The sequence below is a fragment of the Syngnathus scovelli genome, chromosome 19 (assembly GCF_024217435.2).
Source record: "Syngnathus scovelli strain Florida chromosome 19, RoL_Ssco_1.2, whole genome shotgun sequence".
In the NCBI taxonomy this organism is placed as follows: domain Eukaryota; kingdom Metazoa; phylum Chordata; class Actinopteri; order Syngnathiformes; family Syngnathidae; genus Syngnathus; species Syngnathus scovelli.
In genome coordinates, this window is record NC_090865.1 from 3494645 (window position 1) to 3517829 (window position 23185).

Here is a 23185-nt window from a genome sequence, read left to right on the forward strand (position 1 = left end):
GGAGAGCGTCTCCTGGGAACGAGAGGATCGCACTGATTTATTTTTTATTTTTTTGGGTGGGGTAATCCCATTTGATGTGTTAGATACGGATTTAATTTTGGACTGTAAGATAAAAATTGAAAAACATCCTTATAACTAAAGGATGATGTTAAACTCTTACGAAAAACAGAATGATTTAAAAAAATAAAAGCTGTAGTCATAGCGACTTCCCAAAAAAAAGACCCCCAAAGCTATTGTTGCACATCTCACAAGATGCGAGGCGTCACAATGGGAATGTGTTTGTGAACATGGTGACTAATGTACTGCGGCCTGATTCTGTTGAAAACCACAGCTTCGCTTTTGCCATTTACATCCAGCCAAAATGACGCACACACACACACATCATGGCGATACATTGATGTAAAAAGATTCAGACAATATAGGCGAGCTAAAGTTAAACGCTTTCGCAGCTTGCCTTGCTTTATTTGCAATGCATCGTGGGCGTTGTAGTCAGTGAGCAGGTGCTACTTAACAAGCGATAAAAATCCATGTATCCCTTTTCATATTTCAAGCAGATATAGATCCAAAATGCCGAGGCATATCCGTACCAGGATCCAAAATGTTTCCAAACATCAGAACAAAAGAAAGAGCTGAGGAAACTTTAAAAGTGGAAAATGCTCACTCGAAATCATTCTGTTCATTTTGTTGTCATGGAAACATGAAGTGCATTTTTACACTCCTCAGACTCACCGTCAATCAGAGCCTGAACTGTATCAAAAATATTTCTCGAAATAGTTATTGCATCATCAGTACGAGCACAAATTACAATAACCTTCAAATCTCTAAAGGTACCAAAATCTAATTGAACTTGTTATTCTCCAAACATCTAACAATCATTAATCTATATTAAAGTGAGGACCTTTTTGAGTAATCTGACACAAGATCATTAGTTTCATTTCTAGTATGAATATTCAGACAAATCCCATTGCGCAAGATTTATTGATTTGTCCTAAGATGAAGAATTGGGCTGACAATGAGCAAACAAACTAAAAGCACATTAACAAAAAGAGTTTGGGATATAGTTTAGGTCAATCCCTGTCACCTGAGTTTTTCCACATCCCCGCAAAAGTGTCAACACGTCTTATTCGGGTGTGTAACGAAGCAAGCGCAAATGCACTAAAGTGTCTCAACGCAGATCAATATTATTGAATAGCTTGTGAGTAGCTACTGATAATGGCGTGAGCTGTGTTGTGCATTATTAGCACATGCCATGCTAGTCATGCTAGTCCTCGCCAATTGCTGCAGTTTGTTACATCACTCGTTGGATATTTTTTTTATTCTACTGCAGATGTGATTATTAATTTTATACTCGACTGGTTCGAGAGGCCTTGGACTCAAATCTCCGGAGAAAAATTCAAACTTTCAAGTTCTGGGTTTTAACTTTCCTGCTTCAATGAGTGTTGTAGGAAATGTACGCTGCATTAAAATTAAAAAATATATTTTTTAAATATTAAAATTTAAAAGATTTTTTAAAATATTAAAAATTAAAATAATAAGTATAATAAAACGAATTAAAATTTAAACATTTAAATCAAAAATTCACTTCAAATTAATGACTATAAATGAATGTATTATATTTAGGCTGTCTTGCAATATATATATATTTACATATTAACCCGCTCAGCTTCTTCATGTAAAAGAGAAAAGTTGAATTTGAGCTATTCTTTGTTTTACTGGCTGTCAGCAAACCCTTGCGTGTTCTCTCTTTATCATATCTCTCCGGCTGATGGCTGCACACATGTTCTCCAGTCTCATTATGAAATGATGAACCGCCAGCAGCCGCTGCAGTCTGAAGCCAAATAAATTATGTAATAATTCACCTCGCAAACGCTGTGTGTTCTCTTCATGTGTTTCTGTCACACTCTCAACTTTCTTCCTTTTTCTAATTAAGGCCGCCCGCTCTTTTGCTATGTAATTACTGTGGAGTGCGGAACATGCCTTCAGCACATTCACTTATTATCTGTTGTTTGCTGCTCAACAATCATGCTCCTGGCACCTTCACCATCCTGCTGTTCCTCCCTGTCGCTCTTTTTTTCTTCCATTTTTAACACCCACTTCACTGACCTATTTTACATGCACTCACGCCACCGCTTAATTTTAGTCCCAAGTTAACCGGGATGTTTGATTTCAAGGCGCCGTACCGTCTTTCGGCTTTTTTCACACTCTCTACTTTTTCAGTGCGGCTATCCATCAAGCTGTTATTACCTCTCCCCCCCCCTCCCCCCCTGTTGGGACCATGTGGCAGGGTGAGGTGGGTGGAGAGGCAGGTTAACCGGCTGAAATCTGCTGGAGATTTATTTGGCTCTGTTTGTGTATGAGGGGAACTCATGTGTGGATGTGATTAAAATTCCGCACCAGCGCGCAATCATCTTTCTCAAGTTGTACTCTTTGTTCCACTTATCTTCCCCCCGTCATGACCTCGTCAGCTCTCAGCTTCTTCTAGGTCACGAACGAGAAGGTCCTTGTGTGTTCTCAATTGTTACTTTCAAAGTTCTCTCTTGATTTTGTCACGTTAAGTCAATTCGGGATTATATAACAATGAAGGAATCGTTGATTTTAACAGCGATTTAAAAATCCATTAATAATTCCCCTCGTGATTCAAAAAATCTGCACGAGGCTCCCACCCAGCACATTTTTCACCCTTTCGCTATATACCAGATCTCCTTGGCTTGGTGCCCGCTTTGCCCATCTGGTCCTCCTGCTTCCCTCCATCCATCTCTTCCCTAGTAGCGTCCCCGACTTCTGTTAGTCATCTCTCCCACCTGCCCTCACTTTAAATAATTCACGGTCTCCTGGGGGGGTGGGGGGAAGAAAAAAATTTGCTCTTTTGGGAAGGGCGTCTGATATATTTGTTTGGCTAGCCTACCGTGCAACATGTGGCAAACTCTCCGTCACTCTCGGGTAATTGGAGACCGATTGTCACATTTTGGAAATATGCGAACCGGGCGGAGGTCAAGTTGTCACCGTTGATTCGTCTCCCGCTTTTATTTACACGGAAGCGTTTTTTTTTGGAGGAAAGAATGGAAGCGAGAGACAAAGAGGTCATTATGAGAGGGGATGAGATGAACGTTGGGGAGACGACAACGCTGTCAGGGAATTTTTGTGTTGTTTGTTAGTCGCTTTGCAAGAGAGCTGAATGCATAATATATGAGTTGTAAAAGCGGCGGACAAATTCAAATGCATACACAATGCCGGTGCGGGAAGAGGAGGAGGCGGCAGGGAGCCAAAAGTGAAAAGAAGCCCAACAATCAAATGAGATGAGAGGAATTAGAAGCTTCACGGCACTTAAATTGAAAAGTTAAAAGAAAGGTCAACGTGGAGAAGTTATCGGAAACAAACTAGGAGGAGGGGAGGGATGAGAGGATTCGTCGCAAAGCGGTAACACGACGAGGCCGACATGCAAATGAGAGCGCTTTGAATCCTCCGTGCCAAACTCATGCATTAAATACGGTCGACATCTTAGCTCTGCGGCTTTAATCACTTTACATCCTCGCTTGATATGACGTCTTCATTTCGCTTAGCTAGCTGTGTAAAATATTTAAGCGGAAGGGAAATATAGATTTTGATGGAAAGGTTGGTTATAGGAATAAAATTGCAAACGTTTAGTTCTGTTCGAGTTTGGGTAATTATTTGAGTTAAGGATGAGTAAGCCGCACATTCCTGACTGCCTTTAGTCTACAATTGGGTAATTTTTTTTTTTATCCATTTTAGGTGAGAGGCCAGGGTGTAGCAATTGGCCTGCTGTCCCACAATCACTCCCCCCCCCCCCCCCCCCCCCCATTCAACCTTCACTAATAACTTTCCATCTGTTCAAAATTGATGTGGGATCTGTGTATAGCGCTATCTGCCCCCACTTAACCTTGGAGAAATGTACTTCTTCCTGTAGAACAGTGGAGAAAATGAAAAAGATGGTGACCGGCCGTCGACGAACAAACACACTTAAGGCCATTAAAAATAATGGCGCTATTATTTTTAATTTTTTTATTTGCCGGATTGAAATGAAATTGTAAATGTGTCACAATCAGCCGTTTATTTTCAGTATTAATTTGTTTGAAGCAAAAAAATAATCTGAGGTCGATAAAGGTGTGGCTATAAAAATAAAAATAAAAATAAAAATAAAAATAAAAATAAAAATAAAAATAAAAATAAAAATAAAAATAAAAATAAATAAAATAAAATAAAATAAAAAAACACTTTTCCATGTTTGTCAGCTAGTGCTGAACTTCTGCTCATTCTGAACTCCCGAGAGAATAAATCCACTCCGTGCCCATTTGAGGCTAAACACAAACTCTCTATTTACCTTTGTGATTTGTAGCGTGCGTGCGTGTGTGCCTTTGCGTGTGCCGGCTGTCTCTGTACTCCCAGCTTGGCTGAGGGCGCCTGTCACGAGGACGGCATGCTTGTCCCTCTGGCTGCAGCACGCAAGCCTGTGCCAGCTCGCCTCTCCAAGCCGGCCTCCCTCATTTTGTTATCATTTATCGCACCCTCCTTCAAACATCCACGCTACTGTACACCAATGACATTTCCAGGGACACCTGCCCTCAATGTTGCAAGCAAATTTACATTCATGTGTTCCACATATGCATTTTGAAATTCATGGATCCGTATCAAAGCGTACACCGTTCAGGATGTGTGATGAAACCGGGGCTCATGTGCATTACTTGGCCATTACCCATCCATCTGTTTCTTCCGCCTCAGCTCAGACATGTTGTGATGTACAATCACGACGAGCTCTGCAAACATCGAGCGGATGAAACATCCCATAATCCGTTTAGATGGACAGATTTATTAGCACCTTAAGCACATCAGTAAAGTGCATTCAAAGCAGACACAGATTGGAATTTTTTTTTGCATGAGACTTTGTGTATTTGGAGAGTTTCAGTCTTTAAAGCACACATATGCTAGTTTGTGTGTATTTTTGCTCGACAACAGCTTGTGCAAATGTACACCTCGTCGTGTACGGGAAATTACGAGTTGTCTTGCTTAGGCCCGACAAGAAAGTGCAAACAGAAAATGCGTAAAATGTAAAGAATGATTTTCTTGTTTATACAGTTTGCTTGCATGTCCTTAGTGTTTCATATGATTCTCTTTTTTTTTTTTTTGCGCTGAGAATTCAGCCACATGACATCCACCACCGATCAATCGGGTTTGTTTGGTGTTAGCGGGCCCCGGCCGACTGTGATGGATGACGTATTTATGAAGCCCCTGTCTGTGATTAAGGAGTGCAAGTATCATCCAGTTAGACAAAGAGAAGAACCGCTGGATTAAATAGAGGACAGATAGAAGAAGGGAGCCTGGCCGGGAATGATGGATGACTCGAGGGAAGGATGACACGCAGGGATTTAGGGGAGGAAGTCAAGGGTTGGGAAGAGAAAAACAGGGCTGCCTGCTTGGAGGCGAAGGTCAGAGTCAGCGGGAAGCGCCACATAAGCACACGCAAACATTTTCAATGTGATAGTGAAGTCACATTCAAATGCAAGCCGGGTTTTTATCGCTCCTCCCCCCACTATGCCGTCATTATTCTCATTTAGCACTTGCGTAAATCTCGCGCAAGTTTATGTGGCAGCAATAGTAAAGCAGACAGTGGGAGATCGGCCGGGAACTACGTGATGGAAAGATGGATGGACAGCAGGACGGCAGATTACTGCTTAGCGCTGCAAGATAGAAAGGGACATGTTTAATAGTCTGTAGATAAGAGAGGAGGCCTTTTGCATGACAATACAGAATGGAAGCAGAGTGATGTTGGAGTTAAGCGATTGGGGACATTGTTTGGTTTTGAAGTAGCTTTTTATGAGGTATGCATGCAATGAATGAATGGCGAAGTGCATATATTTTATTTTATTTTATTTTATTTTATTTTATTTTATTTTATTTTATTTTATTTTATTTTCCTCGGGTATCATTGCAAATAGATATGGTGGATGTCTTTCAGTCTGCCAACCTGCCAGGCCAGTGATGTCCTCTATCCGACAAATTGACTCGACCCCTGGGGCGGCCTGAAGGGACACGGCCGACTCTTCCTATACCGTCGTTTTTCCGCGTAAAGGACTCGTCTCATTCCTTTAATCATTGCCGATTGCCGCGTTCCTACAACTGATTGTTTTTCGATGGTTGTACTCGCATGTGCGTCTCGACAGACTTTGCGCTCGGCGTGGCGTTTGTGCAACGCTTCCCTTGAGGCCCTCACTGATGGCACATGAGAAAGCTTCACCTATAAACACTGGCATCAATAACTACTCTCTCTCTCTAGGTCTCTTTCTCTCTCGTTCTCTCTCTCGCTCGCCGACTGACCGTTGTTTATATGGCTGTAAAATTCAATTAGGCTGCAGGCGAGCAGGCCGGCCTGCATTACTGCCTGCCAGGGTGACATTTCATTTGCAATGAATCATGGGCCAGAGGAGGCCGGGCAGGCGAGCAAAACAACACTTCGCCTGCGATCTGTCCACTTTTTTCCCTTCCTCTCGTTTTTTTTTTTCTCTCATTCTTCCTGCGCTTTACTCCCACTTCTTGTTACTGCGGTTCATTCCTCCCGCTGAGCCGTGACGAAAACACTCATAGCTTTCGCCTCTTATACGGTGCTTATGAAAAGTCTTAACACCCCTGGTCAAATGCTTGAGGAGAACACTCGGAGCTTATACGGTGCTTATAAAAAGTCTTAACACCCCTGTTGGAATTCTTTATTTTTTCGTTTTATTTTTTAGGCTGTCGAACAAATGTAGCTGTTGTTTGGAACATTTGGAGCAATACAAAGCAGAAAATGTCAGATTTTTTTTTTTTTTTACAGAATATTTGAAAGATATAATGTTATTTTTTTATTTTTTAATAATATTAATAAAAATATAACATTTATTTTATTACCATCTATCTTATCATATTATTTTTGACATTATAATATATTATTTAAAAGTCAGAATATTTGACAGAAATTCCATCACTATCTAATTTAAAAAAAGATAATTTGACAGAAACAAATTAGAATAAATCTCAGAATAACTGTGCAGTAAAGCGAAAGCTTTGGTTTACTCGGAACAAGAATTAATTTTTGCATTCACTCTCAGTAGTTTGTATTTTTAGCATCCGCGTATCGTTTCGTCAGCATCGGATTCGATCGTTAGCGATTTTATGGCAAGATAATGGAACGCTAGTCTTTCATCCGGCACGCAAAACATTTTGTTTCAATAGGGATGATAATTATAGATTCATTTGTGCAAAAACAATTGGGCGTTTATCACGTTTTATGGGACATTGTATTGAATATTAAGATTTATTCACACACAAAGCATTTTTACAGTGAATAGATTTTGTCAGGTCCAAGGTCAGGTTCGGTTCACACAAACATACAAAAGCTCTCCTGCCACCACCGTAAAGTCCGATTTGGTGGATGAACCCCGTGGAGAAGATGATCTTTATTTAAATCAAGTTGTCTGTACTCGTGCCTAATCTCCTCCAGCAGAATTTTTCTGCACTGCCCCTTCTCTGATGTGATTTACTCCAGGTAGGGGGGGGTGGCAAAAAATCTGGATGGAGGGATGAAGGGGTGGTAAAAGTGAATGATGGGAGATGGATAGGACGCTGGGAAACGTTATCCATCTTTGCAAAGGTGGCGGACATAAAAAGGCAGCGCAAATGAATGATCATGGGGGTTGCACAAATCCCCCCGGGTAGCGATACTTCATGGCTGTGCATTTCTGTTCCTGTTTAAGTGTGCCTTCAAAATACTCTGGACTTCCATGCACAAGTGATTAAGCGCCACGTCGGCTCGTTAATGAAAGCAGTTTTCCCGATTTCCTCTGAAAAAAATCAACATATATGTTGGAAAGAATTTGTTGAAGGTGTCTTGACTGTTTTCTTCTTTCATTGACTCCTCTTCTTTCTTTCTCAAAGACAAAAGAGAAGTTTCCCTCTCTTGTCGGAGGGATCGGATCGATCCATCCCGCCAGCGTCCCAAACTGCTGGGCTAAACCATTAAACGCCACATGTGGGAGGATTACTTCTTGCTCCTCATGCCGTTCTCCTTGACTTGACTTCTCCTGCTTCCCCATTGTTCCCTCAAGCTCTGATAGCCCGGGAATCTCTCGTGTGATCCTTTTTTTTCTTTTTGATCGATACCTTTTTGCTCGCTGGCTACTTTTCTCCCAGCTTGTCGCAGCATCTCTCTGCGTGTCCTTCACTTGTGTGTTTGGAAGCTGTCCGTTCTGCAAAGCCACTGGGGATGGACCGCCGGTTCTGATACTTGCGACTCCACTTTGTTTGTTTTTTCCTTTCGACTTACTCCGTTGTAAACAGCCAAGTACGATTCTGCAGCTAAAGTTGCTCGGTGTGTGTTTGCGGGTGGAAAAGCCCACCCCCTGATGGAGTCGATACACAGTGTGAGAAAGGCAATAACCCCCATGGCAAAGCTCTTATCTCAAATCTCTCCCCCTCCCTCTCTTTATCTGTCTCTCTCTGTTTGCTTCTGGCTCATATGTGTTTTTGACCCTGGCAACCCCAACCCGCAAACACACCAGCCCATTACTCGCCCTTATGATAACGAGTCTGCCAAAGTAAACAAACAGGAAAGGGGAATATATATATTTTTTTATATAGGCCACTCTTGGTTGGCGCCCAGCACTATTCCTAGTTCAGTTTAGCGAAAAAGTGTTTTGTTGTTGGATTTGTGTTTCCTCAAGGCTGGATTCTTGCCGACCAGCTCCCCAATGACACATTTGTCACTTTGTCATTTGTCATTCTCCACTCATCACGGCTGGCTGGCTTTTTCGTGCGTGTGTATGTGTTTGGCTGGACACAACACAGCTGCAACCCTCATTCTGGCCTCATTACTTCACACTTCACCCCTCTTGTCTCCTCACATAATCGCACTCTCCCTTTCCTCCTCTCGTCGCTCTCCTCTGACTTCTTGGCGTTAGGCTACTCTTCTCGGGATGCTTTTTCTTCCTGACTTGCACGCTAATTGCGTCTTGTCCTTTTCTTGGCTTGCGGTGATATGAAATGGTCTTTTGCTGTAGAGCTGGAAAATATTTAAAAAAATATATATATATAATTTTTATAAAATAATTTATTAATAATATATAATATTAATAAATATAATTAATAAATATATAATAATTTTATAAATACAAAAATATAAAAATAATGTATGATTATTTGATGATATTCTACAAAATAAAAACATCCATCAATAGATTCTGTCGTACCTTCTTTAGCTTCACCAGAGTGAAACTCATTTTTAATTCATTATAGAACATTGACATGCGTGCGCTTATGTAGCATTTTTTGCATTAGCATTAAGATGAGGTTGTGTATGTAGCATGCCCCGGGCCAACGTAACTCGAACAGGGAATCAGGGAATTGTCCAAAAAAAAAAGGATGGAAAGAGACCGGGGTTGAAAGAATAGTATTCCGAATGGACAAACAAATGTTTGATGTTCTTCTATATCTCGTTCTGTGCTATGAAATTACCCCGAGGCAGATCGGTTAAGCCAAACTGTACACACACACGAAAGGCATGTTGCACGCAAACCGCCATGTGGCACATGCTAACGATTAGCATGCACGCAGGCACGGCTCGGGAATTGCAGAACTCAGCTTTCATATCCAATCATCCAGATGTACAGTAATACTCGTCCATGAAATAAATGAACGTACATCTCCGTTTTGCATATCTTTTCCCACGACGGCCTTTGTGTATTCACAACCTCACAACTGTCGTGATCCCTTTACGGCGCCGCCGGTATATTCCGAGGCAGATCGCCATCATTAGCGCTTCCCTGGAGAGCCTCGCGTAAGGGAAAAACAATAACGTGTGAACATTTATTTGATGGCCGATGATACACAATTCCTATTCCACTTCATCTGATGAATCAAAGAGCCATCAAGACCCGACTCATGACTCCGGGCCTCCATTCTTCATTAGCGGGGCGGCGTGATCGTGATTTCCCTCAGAGGCTTTATTTTTTAAGCACAACAAAAGAGAGGCCGTCGTCTTTGTGATTTATTTAACTCCAGTGATTGGCTTTTTGCATTTAATCAGTAACCAAGAGATGGTGAGCGGCGATTGTGTTGCGGCGACAGAGAAGCCATTAAGCCGAGTAGCTCGATATGAATAAACTCGGCTAGGTGTGATTGTGAGCGCAAGGTTTATAGACCATGTTAAATGTCCCTGGCATGTGAGCCATGTCTTATGGCCTCGCTTTTTCTGTCTGTCTGTCTGTCTGTCTGTCTGGTGCGGCACAGCAGCATGAAAGCGTGAAGATAACAGTGGCACTAGTCAAGGGCGCACTCATCTGTCTCTCTGTCTTCCTCCTCCTGTATAGATTGCTATCGTCCTCGCGCCGCATCCCTCATCTCGCCGCACCCATCACTTTCCTTCTGTACTCACATTGTCATTTTTACCCCCCCCATCCGCTTTCTTTGTCAGGTTTTTTTTTGCTTATTTATCTCTCGCTCAGGTCGATTATAACCAACGGCTTGCCCTTAGATTAAAGCGATTACCGTATTTTCCGCACTATAAGGCGCACCGGGTTATAAGGTGCACCTTCAATGAATGGCCCATTTTAAAACTTTGTCCATATATAAGATACATTTGGCCCACGGGCCGGACTTTGGACACGCCTGCTGTAGTGGCTCAATATTGGTCCATATATAAGGCGCACCTGATTATAAGGCGGCTTTTGAGAAAATTGGAGGTTTTTAGGTGCGCCTTATAGTGCGAAAAATACGGTACTTAATTAAATCTCTGGTTCTCATTTGGTTGTTTACTAATTATCCCTCATAACTATGTATATGCTGAAAAAACCATGGTATTAAACTCTTATCTTTTTATTTATTTTATTATTATATTTAATTTTTTTAATTTATTTTAATTTTTTAAAATGTATTTTATTATTAATTTCTTTTTTTTCATATATATATAATGCATTGTCTCAATGCCCACATACCGCACATGTGCCTCGCATTTGTACTTATCGATTCCACGGTGGTTTCACTTTCCTGTGGGCCTAATAATGTCATATCATATTGATCCATAAAGAGAATTTCCATTTGCAGGTCAGAGGTCAGGGTTAGCTCAAACCGACCAGTGTGTACGTGCACGTGTGAGCAATCCACTCATACCCGTTTGGCTTTTGGGGAAATATTGACAAATTGATTTGTTCATGTGTGAGTTATTGTGTGAAAGCTGCCAATTTGATGGAAGTGCGGCGTCTCCTACAGAGAAAGCAGAAACCCGCTGGTTCCCTCCGAGGCAGCCTCTATTATCATTCTTGGCTGGAGCACTTTTGTTTTTATTCATGCACCTTTCTGTCTTTCTGGACTACATTAAAGCTCTCGGTGTTCATTGCTGCACAGACAGGAAGCAGTTGAAGTAAATTTAACGCAATTTATAGGCCGGGAACGTTCAGGGTGTTTAGGAACAGGAATAATTGGAGACATTTTTAATTTGGAAAGCAGCAAAAGCAATTTTGCGTAGAACTGAGATTTCTCTCGTTTGGCTTTTTTTTTTTTTTACTCGACGAAATGGTCTGTTTGCCACATTCCCCTGAAATGGGCTTTTCTGTTTTTTTTTTTATTTGTGACTGAATGTGAAGCTACCTCATAAAAGTGGTGTTAAGCACTACAGTGTTGCACTCGGTGAAATTGATTCACTGACCATTTAAGATCGTTTTTGTTACTCCAAGTGCAATTTCTAACATTTTTTTTTTTAAATTCAGTTTATTTAAGAGTAGATACTTAAATCTATTGACTTACATCCTAAGCGTATTTAATGTTATGGAAGTGGTGGCCTCCCATGATGCTTTTTTTTTCCCATCGAGTTTAAAGCCGCAAAGAAAAACCTCTTGACATCCACCACGATTGGGAAAGAAGACGATAAATCAACACTATCAAAAAAAAAAGTCGCACAAAGAATGAAAATAAAGAAGCCAGATGTAACGCCTCCACTCACTTGCCCTCCTGATGGGCTTTTCCACGCTCGCCTTCCATTTCTCCTCGCCTCCCCCATTCTGTCTCTTCTGCTCTGCCTGAGGTGCTTCCTCTGGATCAGACATGACTTGTCACGAAAGCGCCGTAATCCCTCCATTACAAAGTGACCTGTATGTGTGTGTGTGTGCGTTCCTCTACTTATGTGTGTGTGTTTTCATGTGCCTGTGTGTTCATGTCTCTCGGGCTATGGCCTACATTGAATTATTCATGAAGCATGTTTATTCCTTCTCCCTTTACTCGTGCTTTCTCTCATTTGACTCTTTCCATGCAATGGCAACCTCGCTCGCCCCCACTTCTAAATCACCCCCCCACCCTAGATTGTGCAGTTCCCATGTGTTCACTCGCTATCTCCTTGTATGACCCCGCTTCTAGGTGCTAACCGACAGTAGGTCTCACGCCATGTCAGCATGCCTTAACACACTTAAGCGTGATTGCCGGTCTCCATGCGCAGCACGCTATGAGCTAAATGCAGTCTGGAATTTTTGCATGCTCTGTCTCTCCTTTATTTTATGGGTCAATTTTTTTTTGTGAAAGCCGGCAGATAGGAAAGGACAGAAATGTCAGAGCGGATCATTGTGACGCCATCAGTATTGTTATACTTGCACGACATCACGTCTGGAATATAAACTGATGCTTGTCTGGAATTCTTTAAGGGTTGAGAATAATAAATAATAATTTGATCAATAATATTACACAAAAATACCTGCAAATAAAATGTGGAAATATTATATTAAATATTATATAAATAAATAAAATAATATATTTTATTTTCTTTTTTTTTCAGCAAACAAATTAGAATCATTCCTTTCTTATAGCTCTCATTCATTACCATTTGGAACAAAATGAACGTCTATTAGATAAACCGAAGTGGCCCAACGTCTGCCGCGCCTCCTGATCAAACAGAATTAGATGTGAACTCACCAGATTGGATATCAACGACATGCACTGCCGCCATTGTGTACATTAGTGTGCGTTAGGAATCAATGGCCACGAAGCCTCTTCAAATAAACAAACATGCTCAGACGACAGCGCCTGTTCAGCTAATAAATAAAATGCAGTTGCATGATTTGATTTGCATGTCATTAATCAGGAAGGATTCAGTCGTAACTATTTTTTTTTTTTCATTACGTTTCAACTGGTGTAAATCCCCTGGAGCAACTGCACTTGTTTACATGGCCATTCCAAAGTCAATGTAATTGGCAGACTCTGTCCGTCGCCCCCTCCGAACCCAACACCAACAACCAATCACGCTCAATAAACGTGAGACTGCTACTAATAAAAAGAAGGATGGATGTTGCAAGCAATAGCTTGTGTCATTTATCGACCACGACGTGTCCGCCCTCGGCATGTGTGTTTGTCGCACCGTATTTTTTTTTTACCGTCGTGTGTGTTATTGTTTAAGGTCATGCGTTATTTGGCTACACCAGGTGGTGCATAGGATACGTGCGACTTCCATTTTCATTGTTTGTGTGTGCTCACTTCTTTCTAACAGGGCTTGTTTGTTTGTGTGAACGAAGAGCATTAAGACAGGCTCAGCTGTGTCAGCTTAAAACAGGGGGGTAAAAAAGAAATTTCAATAAAGGTTTGTTTTTCCAAGCTGAGAGAGGCATGACTTGTTGGAATTCGCCAGAAGGCTTTATGGCCTTTTTGTAACTATGAAGATCCATTGAAGTCATCATCAAGAAAAGATTCAAGATGAAAAATTTGAATGTTATATTTAGATTGAGTAGTGATTAGCAAGTCTGCCTCACAGTTGAGCTTGGGCCTTCCCGGCATGTTCTCGACGTGCCTGCGTGGGTTTTCGCCACAGCGTCAGGCTTCCTCCCACATTCAAAATGAAAATTACCCTAAATTTAGACGGACTAGGTGTGAACGTGGAAGAATATTTCCTCTCTTGCGTCCTTTTCACTTTCCCTCCGTCCATCTGGTTGCCTTCATGTCTCAGCTTGAACCTCATGTTTTCTCAAATTTACATTGACCTTTCCCCTTCTTCCACTTACAGCATCAATACTTGCTGCTTGACTTGAAATTTATTTGTCAGGTTTTGACTGGCTTGTCTGGAAGGAACGTTTGGAATGTGTTTGGAGATGTTTTGAAGGCTTCAGTGTGAGTCGGGTATGCGTGTATTGTGTCAGTTTGTTGAGCATAAGAGGACTTGGCTGTTTGCGCTGTCGGAGCCGTCTCCTCGCTTACTCGTGCCACTTTCTTTCTAATAAACTGTCACGTAGTCGCCTCTGTCCAGCTGGTTAGAACGGAGCGAGGTCTTGTGTCTGGTTTACAAGATGACTAAACAGCTAGCTACTATTCGATAACAATCTTCTTTTTTGGTTTTATTTCTTCTGTGTTGCTTTTATTTCTCGCTCTTTTGTTTCCCTCCCACAGCTTTGATAAAGTCATCAAAATTCATACATTCATGTCTAACATCTCGGCGGTTTGTTTTGATGCCAGACTCCAAAGCATACCTTGTGTCTGATGGCATTTCATAACCTTTTTAGTAGCCAATATTGTGCTCGCTGCTCTTTTTGCCCTTTCACTTGCACGCATTCATGTTTAACAAACAGTGAAGTGGCGTAAAATGGGGGAGAGAGCAGGCGAAAATAAAACAAATGCCACTGAGCTCGCGTGCACTTAACGTCTATATGAGAGTCTCAACATTCTCATGGTCAGCCTTTGTTTCCCCTCTCACACTCTTGATTTTTTTTTGTTTTTTCTTTGCTGTTGACCTTCACGTGACAGCTGGTGTTGTCCTTGCTTGATATATAATTGTGTCTGCATTTCTGTCTCCTCTGAAGAGAAAAGGATGAGACTAGCAGCTTGTAAATGAGAACATTAAATGCTGTCCAGCTTCAGTCCCTTCAATATGCTCACTGCACATTTTACTGTCTCTCATAAACTCATCCTGCTATCATGTCTACAAGCAGCTAAGCTCTGTTGGGGGTTCTAGTCCACTTGGGCTCGATTCCCTTTGGTCATGTTGTGGTCATGTCACATTAAGCGCCAACAATTTTTGTGTCAGCAGCTTCCATCGCCCCCTCCCACTCCCTACTCCGCTATTTAGTCACTCGCTACTGATATCTGTGTGGGTTTGCTGTGCTTGTAGTTCTCCATATGCCCTTGATGCTCCAGACAGTTTTTTTTTCCCCTAAATGATTTTCAGAATAAATCTGTGGATTCAATAATGCACCAGTTTTATGTTGCCATGTAAAGATCAATAAATGTAGTCTATGCAAATATCTATCCATATTAGGCGATATTAATTTCTGATGTTATAATAATTTTAAGCCAATTTTTGGGAAATATTTAGGTAAATAATTTTTTTTTTAGTGTAATGTAAAATTAATTCATTCAGAAATATTTAGGTAAATAAAAATAGGTTATTTAACTCACATTATTTTTAAACGTCATTTTAATATAAAATTAATTCAGTTAGTATAAGAAGAATAAAACACTACCAGATAATAATTGAGGATTGAGGTATTCTGAAGTCTCCGTATTTCTTCATAAAGCATCTTGAGAAAATTGTTGATTTTTGACGACCTACATTATTTATGTATGCATAACTAGAAACTTGTTCAAAGGTAAAGAACTGCTTATCTGCATCATTTTGGCTTCAAATCTCAGTGTCGAACTCATCATATATTGATAATTTCATCTTGAACTCACACTCCACTAACTTGATTTCCATGGCAACGCTTTACATTCCCTGAAGGTTGTGCATGCAGGAATCAGTGCAATTTAGGAGAACGTGTAAGCTTCCAATTTTGCTTGTAATCATTAAAGGCAATCATTTCCACCACAAACAACCATGTCATGAATACTGATTCCAACCGAATGGAGTTAGAAGAAGAGAATTAGTGTAAATCTGCAAACTCTGTGCAAAGTCGGAATCGAGACAGCTCCAGGCGTGTTTGTCGTATGCGGGAGATGGTGGGTGTTTCTGCTTCTGGGTTTGCACCGGGTCCTGACACCACGCTTGGGATCGTTTCATTTTGGATTCCAATCGTGGCCATTCCTCACAGAATCTCCGCATTCCCGCCGTTCTTCCCTCCGGGCATGGAGATACTGAGAGATATTAATGGCAAGAGTAGTGGGAGGAAGGAGAAACTGCAGATGAACGGGGAGGAGGTGAACACGGTTGAATGAGAGGGAACGTGGATGGACCGAGGTGGGCTTGTGAGATGTGAAGATGGATGGATGGAGAAGAGTGGGCGGGTGAGGTCAGGGGAGAGAGGTCAACAGCAGACAAGAGCAAGCGGAGATGAGTCGGAGAGAGGATGAGCACGGCTTGCTTGCAGATGGGAAAGTTTTTGGCAAGTAAAGTGGAAGTTGATGGCAGTGAGCCAACAAAATGTTTTTTATTCAAACAGCTCAAGCCTTTTTTTTTTGTTGTCAATTTCTTTTCATTTCTTCTCCGCAAAGTAGCAGCAAATTGGAGTCATTTACGAATAATGAATTGCAAAATCGCTTAAAATACAAATATCCTGATGGAACGACCTTCTCGGGAACGTTGATCGAATCGTGTCAGGGCATCGAGCGAGACTTCACTTGTAGCTAAATTGACCCTGTGTGTGAGGACGACTCGCTGAAGGCAGCATTGTAACAAGGACATGGCACATTGTGTGTTTAAATTGAGCCAGTGTGTGAGTTTGCAGGGACAAACTCAGATGGATAAGACATTTTTTTTTTTTATATTGCTCAGTCAAGCATACAGAGCCTTTTGCATAATCAGGATATTGCTTCAGAGAAAGAGTACCAGACAGCGAGTGGAAGCTTGGAATGTACGCTTATGCAGATGGTTTGCGCTTGAATTCTTAACCTGCAAATGTTGAACGCTCCAAATTTTGGATTTTGAAGAAATGGGACCTTCAAAACACATTAAATGCCTCATAATGTTGATGTATTTGTCAATTATAGTCAATTTAAGCAATGAGAGGGAGCAATGATAACATATGTAATCATGATTTTTTTTTTTTAGACACAAGACCATGGACTATGCTTAAATTAAATAAATAAATACATGAATAAATAAATAAATAAATTGAAACATATTTCTCCCATTGGCTCTCAGGAAGACACATACTGCCATTTATCAAACGAATACATCCCAAAGATAGTCACGCCACGATTCATCAACGATTGCTACTTCTAAACTCGACTTTTAAATAATAATTCAAATAGTCATCCATCAGATAAATCTTGCATTGATCGTGTCTGTCGACATGAAGGATTTATTTTATAGGCAGGAAATTAATGCTACAGGATGTCAATAACCTGTTAGAAAGTGTGACCTACTTTTTTTTTTTTCCTCATTGTGTCTATTTGCAATATATTGAGAGTCAAAATACTGTACTAGCAAAAAAAAATACAATCATTACCAAGCGTGGTATTCATTCTGCATGCTCGGGGAGACAATGAGCGTTTAACAGCTGCGCTCTCGCCGTGAGGCAAAGTTAAAAATACAGAAAAGAAAGTTGTATTGATTCGGTGCTTACACGCAGACACGCCTACGTTGAAAAAGTCCACTTTTGCCTTGGCTCTCTCGTGCTTGCAACAGTAAGGGAGGAGGGGATGCGGCTGTACTGCTGGAGGGGAGGGATGGATCGATACAGCCGACACAGGCACGCACGTGCACAGTAACACTCCCACGCAGCAGCTAAATAACATGCCAAGTTTTATAGCCTTATCACCTTATATTTGCACACTATTTATCAGAATTTTATACATATATCATATTTAAAAAAAATACAACTAAATCATTTTTTTTAATTGTTATTTTTTTAATTAAATCTAGATGATTAAAGAAACAATATACACATCAGATAAAAAAATACAACTAAATAATTTTTTAATTATTATTTTTTTATTAAATCTAAATGATTAAAGAAACAATATACATGTATCAGATAAAAAAATACAACTAAATGTTTTAATTATTATTTTTTAATTATTATATGTATAGTACTAATCAAATTTTTGCTTTAAATTATTTAAATTGATTGTATGCATTTTTAATTCAGCTCTACATTTGTGTCTTACTCAACTTAAAATTCACAGAATGACAGCAATGTCATCCAAAATCTTGTTTCGTGCATATTTGAAGGACGCCATTGATGAGTCCAAAAAATCTCCGCCACAATCCATCCAGCTTTAATGGGGCATTTGCACGCATCAATTTGTAAAGAAGGGAAATGGGCATTAGCTTGCAGTTATTTGCTCTGGGTCGCTTAGTCATGAAAACACATCAAGTGAATGATTGTTTGTTTCACTGCAGGCTGTTAGTTAACATTGCCGGCCGGCCCGAACTGTCACTGCTTGTTCATGTTAGCTGTCGAGACGTCGTCATTATACAGATCCTACAAGTGTTTTAAGTCATCGCTGATATTGAAAAAAAAAAAAAAAAAAAGCTTCATAATTCTAATTCCTGCTAGTTATTTTCCGGGTTATGAAAGTCATCAGGAAGAACAGAGCCGTGATTTGAATACCTATTAAGTTATTAAAAGGATATTAAAAGAAAGAAGACTAATTGCTGGACCAAAACAAATATTACTTTCCTCACCTCTTGTCAGTTTTTTTCTTTTGGTGGACACACTCCAATCACCTCCATCCTATTGGTTTGTTTGCTCAATCTCTTAATTGCTTGACTTTTCTCCCTTGACACCTCATGACGCCATCTTGCATGTCTTAATTAAATGGCTGCTTTGATGGAGGACGGCACGGTAGAAATGAATGTGCTGATCGGAATTAAAAAAAAAAAAAAGTGTTAATTACACAACCGGGTCAAGGCCGCTTTACCTTGGAAGCTTAATGACGCCTTATGGTCGTCATTTTTTAATTCAAGCGGCTGCTATTATGAAATATGGTAATTTCCGGTGCAATAGGATTTGGAAAACAATTTTTAAGCAGACTAAATACTTTGTGGGTTTCATATTTTTGTATTTTTAATTGATCCTTGACATGGAGCCCGGCCATTAAACCCAGTTGGGGGGCTTTTTGGGGTGGATGGGAACGTCGGCCCACCTCATCCATCTCCTTGATGGACCAACTGTTCTTAATTACACAATTCTTGTTCACGCGTGGTGCAAAACCCCCTCCTAAAACATTTGACATGGTTCCTTACGTGAAGCGAAAACACTTAATCAGCCGTATGGTCCTGGTGACCCCGTACCACCAAAGCCATCCATCTACTGGTTTGCTTTTTAATAACTTTGGGGGCCAAAGTGAATAAATGTGGAAGAACCAGCATTCCGACAGGTACTTGAAATGTTGCATTTTCAAGGTTACGGTGTACTTTGAAATAAATTGCGTGAAACTATAAAGGCTTCATCACGGTGTAATTTCACCTTCTAACACCAATACCGATGGTCATCTCGTGGATTCGCATTCCATTGTTTCTGGTTGGTACACAATTTGTACAGTTTGGGCCCAAACCAGGACTTTAAATTGGAAAAACTTTCAAATATAAGATGTTGGGGACAAGTGATTTTAAAAGCATTTCGAATTCATCCAAAGTTTTTTTTTTGTATTGCCTCAATTGCAGTTTATCGAAAAAGCTTGACCTTGAGTGGAGAACATCCTGAACATCCTGAACATCCAGAATCCTGAACTTACTGGATGATAAAAGATCATCTTGGAGCCTTTAACAATGTCTCATTGACATCATAAAAGCCCCGTCTTCACTTTTTATCCATCTTTTTCATTTCCCCCCACTCAGAAAGTAACCCCGCCCACCCCCGTTTCTCATTCTGGTCCCATCCTTGATAGAGATGAATGATCATCTTTTTTGCCAGTGAGAAAGCCTGCATGTGCATAATCATACTTGTGCCATTCTCATAAATCATCTGCTAATATGCTCTAATAGATGCCTCTTATATGAGCCGTTAATGCATACAGCCACTCAAATACATAATCTCAAGCATTTTTTCTTGTGACTCTAAAAATAGATGTCCTCAAGGGGTGAGGAGTAGTTTAAAAAACCCTATAATATAAATTTTAATTTATATTATAATTAATTTATATAATATCATTTATTTAATTGATTAAATCCTATAATAATATATAATATATTTGATTTAATTTAATTTACATCATGTATATTACTATACAAATAAAATATATACAAATAAAATAAATAAATATAAAAATATGTGTCCACCAGTTTCTTTTTCTTATTTTCCCTCCAAATCATTTTACAGCATTAGTCGATGACATCTGGTCAAAATGTTTCCATATCTGGGTCACGGCCTTAATAGGAAAAAGGCTGATTTGGAGCAAGCCCTGAAAACGGGAGAGGGGGAGCCATTAGCAGGCGAGCCTCATTCAACTTTACATCCCACAGTTGAATTGGCTGATTCAAAAGGAATCAAATAAAATGGCCGTGTCACAACCGACTGCAGGCTGAAGATAATGCTTGTTAATTTCCACGAGCAGGCCATATTCCACGCCTATATGCAAATGACAGACACACACAACAAAACATCCCGTTCACTTCCTATTTACTCAAATGCCTGCTCGGAAAATCTGATTAGCCTCCCACTGCATAGGTTATAAAAGGTTGTTGGAATAACCCGATCTAATCAATAGTGTCACGGTGAATTATGAACCAAATTAAGACATTTTTGTCGACGGAGGAGGAAAAAAAAAAACACATTCCTGTTAAATTTTCTAAATCTGTCTAGCGCTCTACAAAAGCATATAAATGAGTGTTATTTCACCTTTTTTTTTTATGACTCCCGTTGTGGAATATTAAATAGTTTGGCAGAACAAATATTCTGCAGTCGTGTTACATTTTTATGCACGGAAAATTGGAAGTAGTAAAGGGTGACATTACACAATGCCTTTGCAAAGCGGGAGTGCTTTGGAAAAAAAAAAAAAGAAAAAGCTGCGAGCATGCCTAACCTTCAGCAGCATTACAAATCAATATTACTTCTCTTACCTAAGCTATCTTGGTTGTGAAGGAGAAATTGTGTGTTAGTGAAATGTGACAAGCAGGCAAGGCATGCATGCGTGCTCACTGTCAAAAAAAGAAGCAGAACATTGAATCTCATTTCTCAAAGCGCTCGACCCGAAATTGCCTGACATTCTCATGCAAACATATTTGCTGATGCCCGCCGCTACGCTCGTAATGTCATTGATGAGGATTTCACACAAATGCAAGTACTAAAAGTTTTCCCCTGCAAGTTGTTTGGATGCAAAGATTTCCAAAAAGCCTCTTCGATAATTTCCACTCCACTATCTCTGACAAAAATCTTGTTTTCCTCTTTTCCTACAAGCCACTTGAAACACATCCTGTCAGTCCACTTTACAGTCTGATTATAGCTCCTTAGTGTCTTCTAAATGGATTTGAAAGAGGGGATTCTTCAGCACATATCACAACCAATCAGTGAATCTTCAAGTGAACTAATTATATTGTCACTGGCGGCATCAGTAGCTTGTGAAATCCCCCCCCCCCCCCCTCCCCACCCATCATGATGGAGAATGCACTTGTCAGCTCAGCCCGGATTTAAGATTCAGTATTTAATGTCGTACTGTTATGTACACTAAGCAGCATTTTTTTAAAAAAAATTTAAGACACTATAATATATGCCTGTATGTAGATATCAATCCTCACTATTATTGTGATGGTAATTGTCAATGGTTAAGAATCGTGCTAACATATTGAACATATTGTATTTTGCACAACATGAAATAAATATAAAAAAAAAATACATAAATACCGTATTTTCCGGACTATAAGGCGCACCTAAATACCTAAAATTTTCTCAAAAGCCGACAGTGCGCCTTATAGTCCGGTGCGCCTTATAGTCTGGAAAATACGGTAAATAAATAAATAAATAAATAAATAAATAAATAAATAAATAAATAAATAAATAAAAATCCATATGCATAAACTACAGTTATTTCTGAATTCATGTTTTGTGATATAGAATTGCTGTCGCTGAATGCAGACAAGGCCATGATTTGCATTGTCGCTTGGGGTGTCAGAAAATATGCTGGGATTGTCACGGTATGGAAACCTAGAGTGAATGCAATAAATAATGACAGTACGTAATATGGCGTGTCAGAACTTGGAGGTGGTTCATAGTTGGAGAGAAAGCATATGTATTTGGTTTATGGGGGGGTGAGATGGCAAGTGAATGGGTCAGGGTAGGGCATGTTTGTCTGTGCACAAAACTATTAGCAGTCAAGTGTTATTAAAAAAAAATAAAAAGGAAGGAAGGTAAAGATTAGATGGAGTGGAGCAATGGAGGGGAAGATGACAACGTAGGACAAATAGAAGACAAAGCTCTGTCAACAGTCCCTGATTGACTTTTGTGTGTTTGGTGTCTTTTGTATATGCAGCACTTCCTGTCCCAAGCGACAGACGCGAGTCTTTTTCATAAAGTGCAGATGTTGTGATTGTGTTATCGTCTTGGTGATTTGCCAAAAGAAGTTCTCATTGGCTGCAACATTAGCACCTGGGCAATTTAATGAGATCCAATTAAGAAGCTGTTTTTAAAAACTGCTGTTTATGAAGCAATTATGTTTTCATGTTGTCTTTAGTAATGAATTCAACTCTGTTTATAATTAGGGTTTATTGTGATATCAATTTGCGAATAGGAACAAATTGTAGTTCAAATTTATATATGGATGTTTTATTTATTGTTTAGATTGGTTCCATTTTACACTTTTCCATTATGCTTGATGGATTGAAGAGTCATGGCAGTTTAGCACAATGATGTAACAGAAGTTATCAATTTTGTGATATCACTCCGCCGGTAATGTCATGTTGTAATGTGTTACGTGTTCCATTCTATGCGTCAGCCCAATTAGAAGTGTCTCCAGTGTAAAACTCAAACACAGCACTGCTGACATTAATACTCCCCGGTTATCCTCCCGTGCTCTCTCCGTGTGATGTCAGTCTGCCGTAACCAGAGCAGAATGAAATGATAAAGCAAAGCTTTGAGCTGAATGGCGCACAGCTCGAAGCTTGAGCTCCCTGATTACATTGTAAGGCGTTGAGTGGACGTCGTTGCCAATGAGCTTTTTACTTCCCAGTTAATAGTTGGGATTTATCCCCAAATTCAGACTTGGTCACATGCGGCGAGACACATGATCACAATTGACGTCTTGAAAAGGCACACCGAGAGGGTGATTTTCATTTTTTTTAATTACCGTATTTTCCGGACTA

At 40.1% G+C, this 23185-nt stretch overlaps 1 protein-coding gene across 3 annotated transcripts in view; it reads left to right on the forward strand.

Annotated features, from left to right (window-relative positions):
• Nucleotides 1-23185, forward strand: part of LOC125986604 (ephrin type-A receptor 7) — a 78646-nt gene that overhangs the window by 21112 nt on the left and 34349 nt on the right. The gene's annotated exons all lie outside the window — the stretch shown is intronic.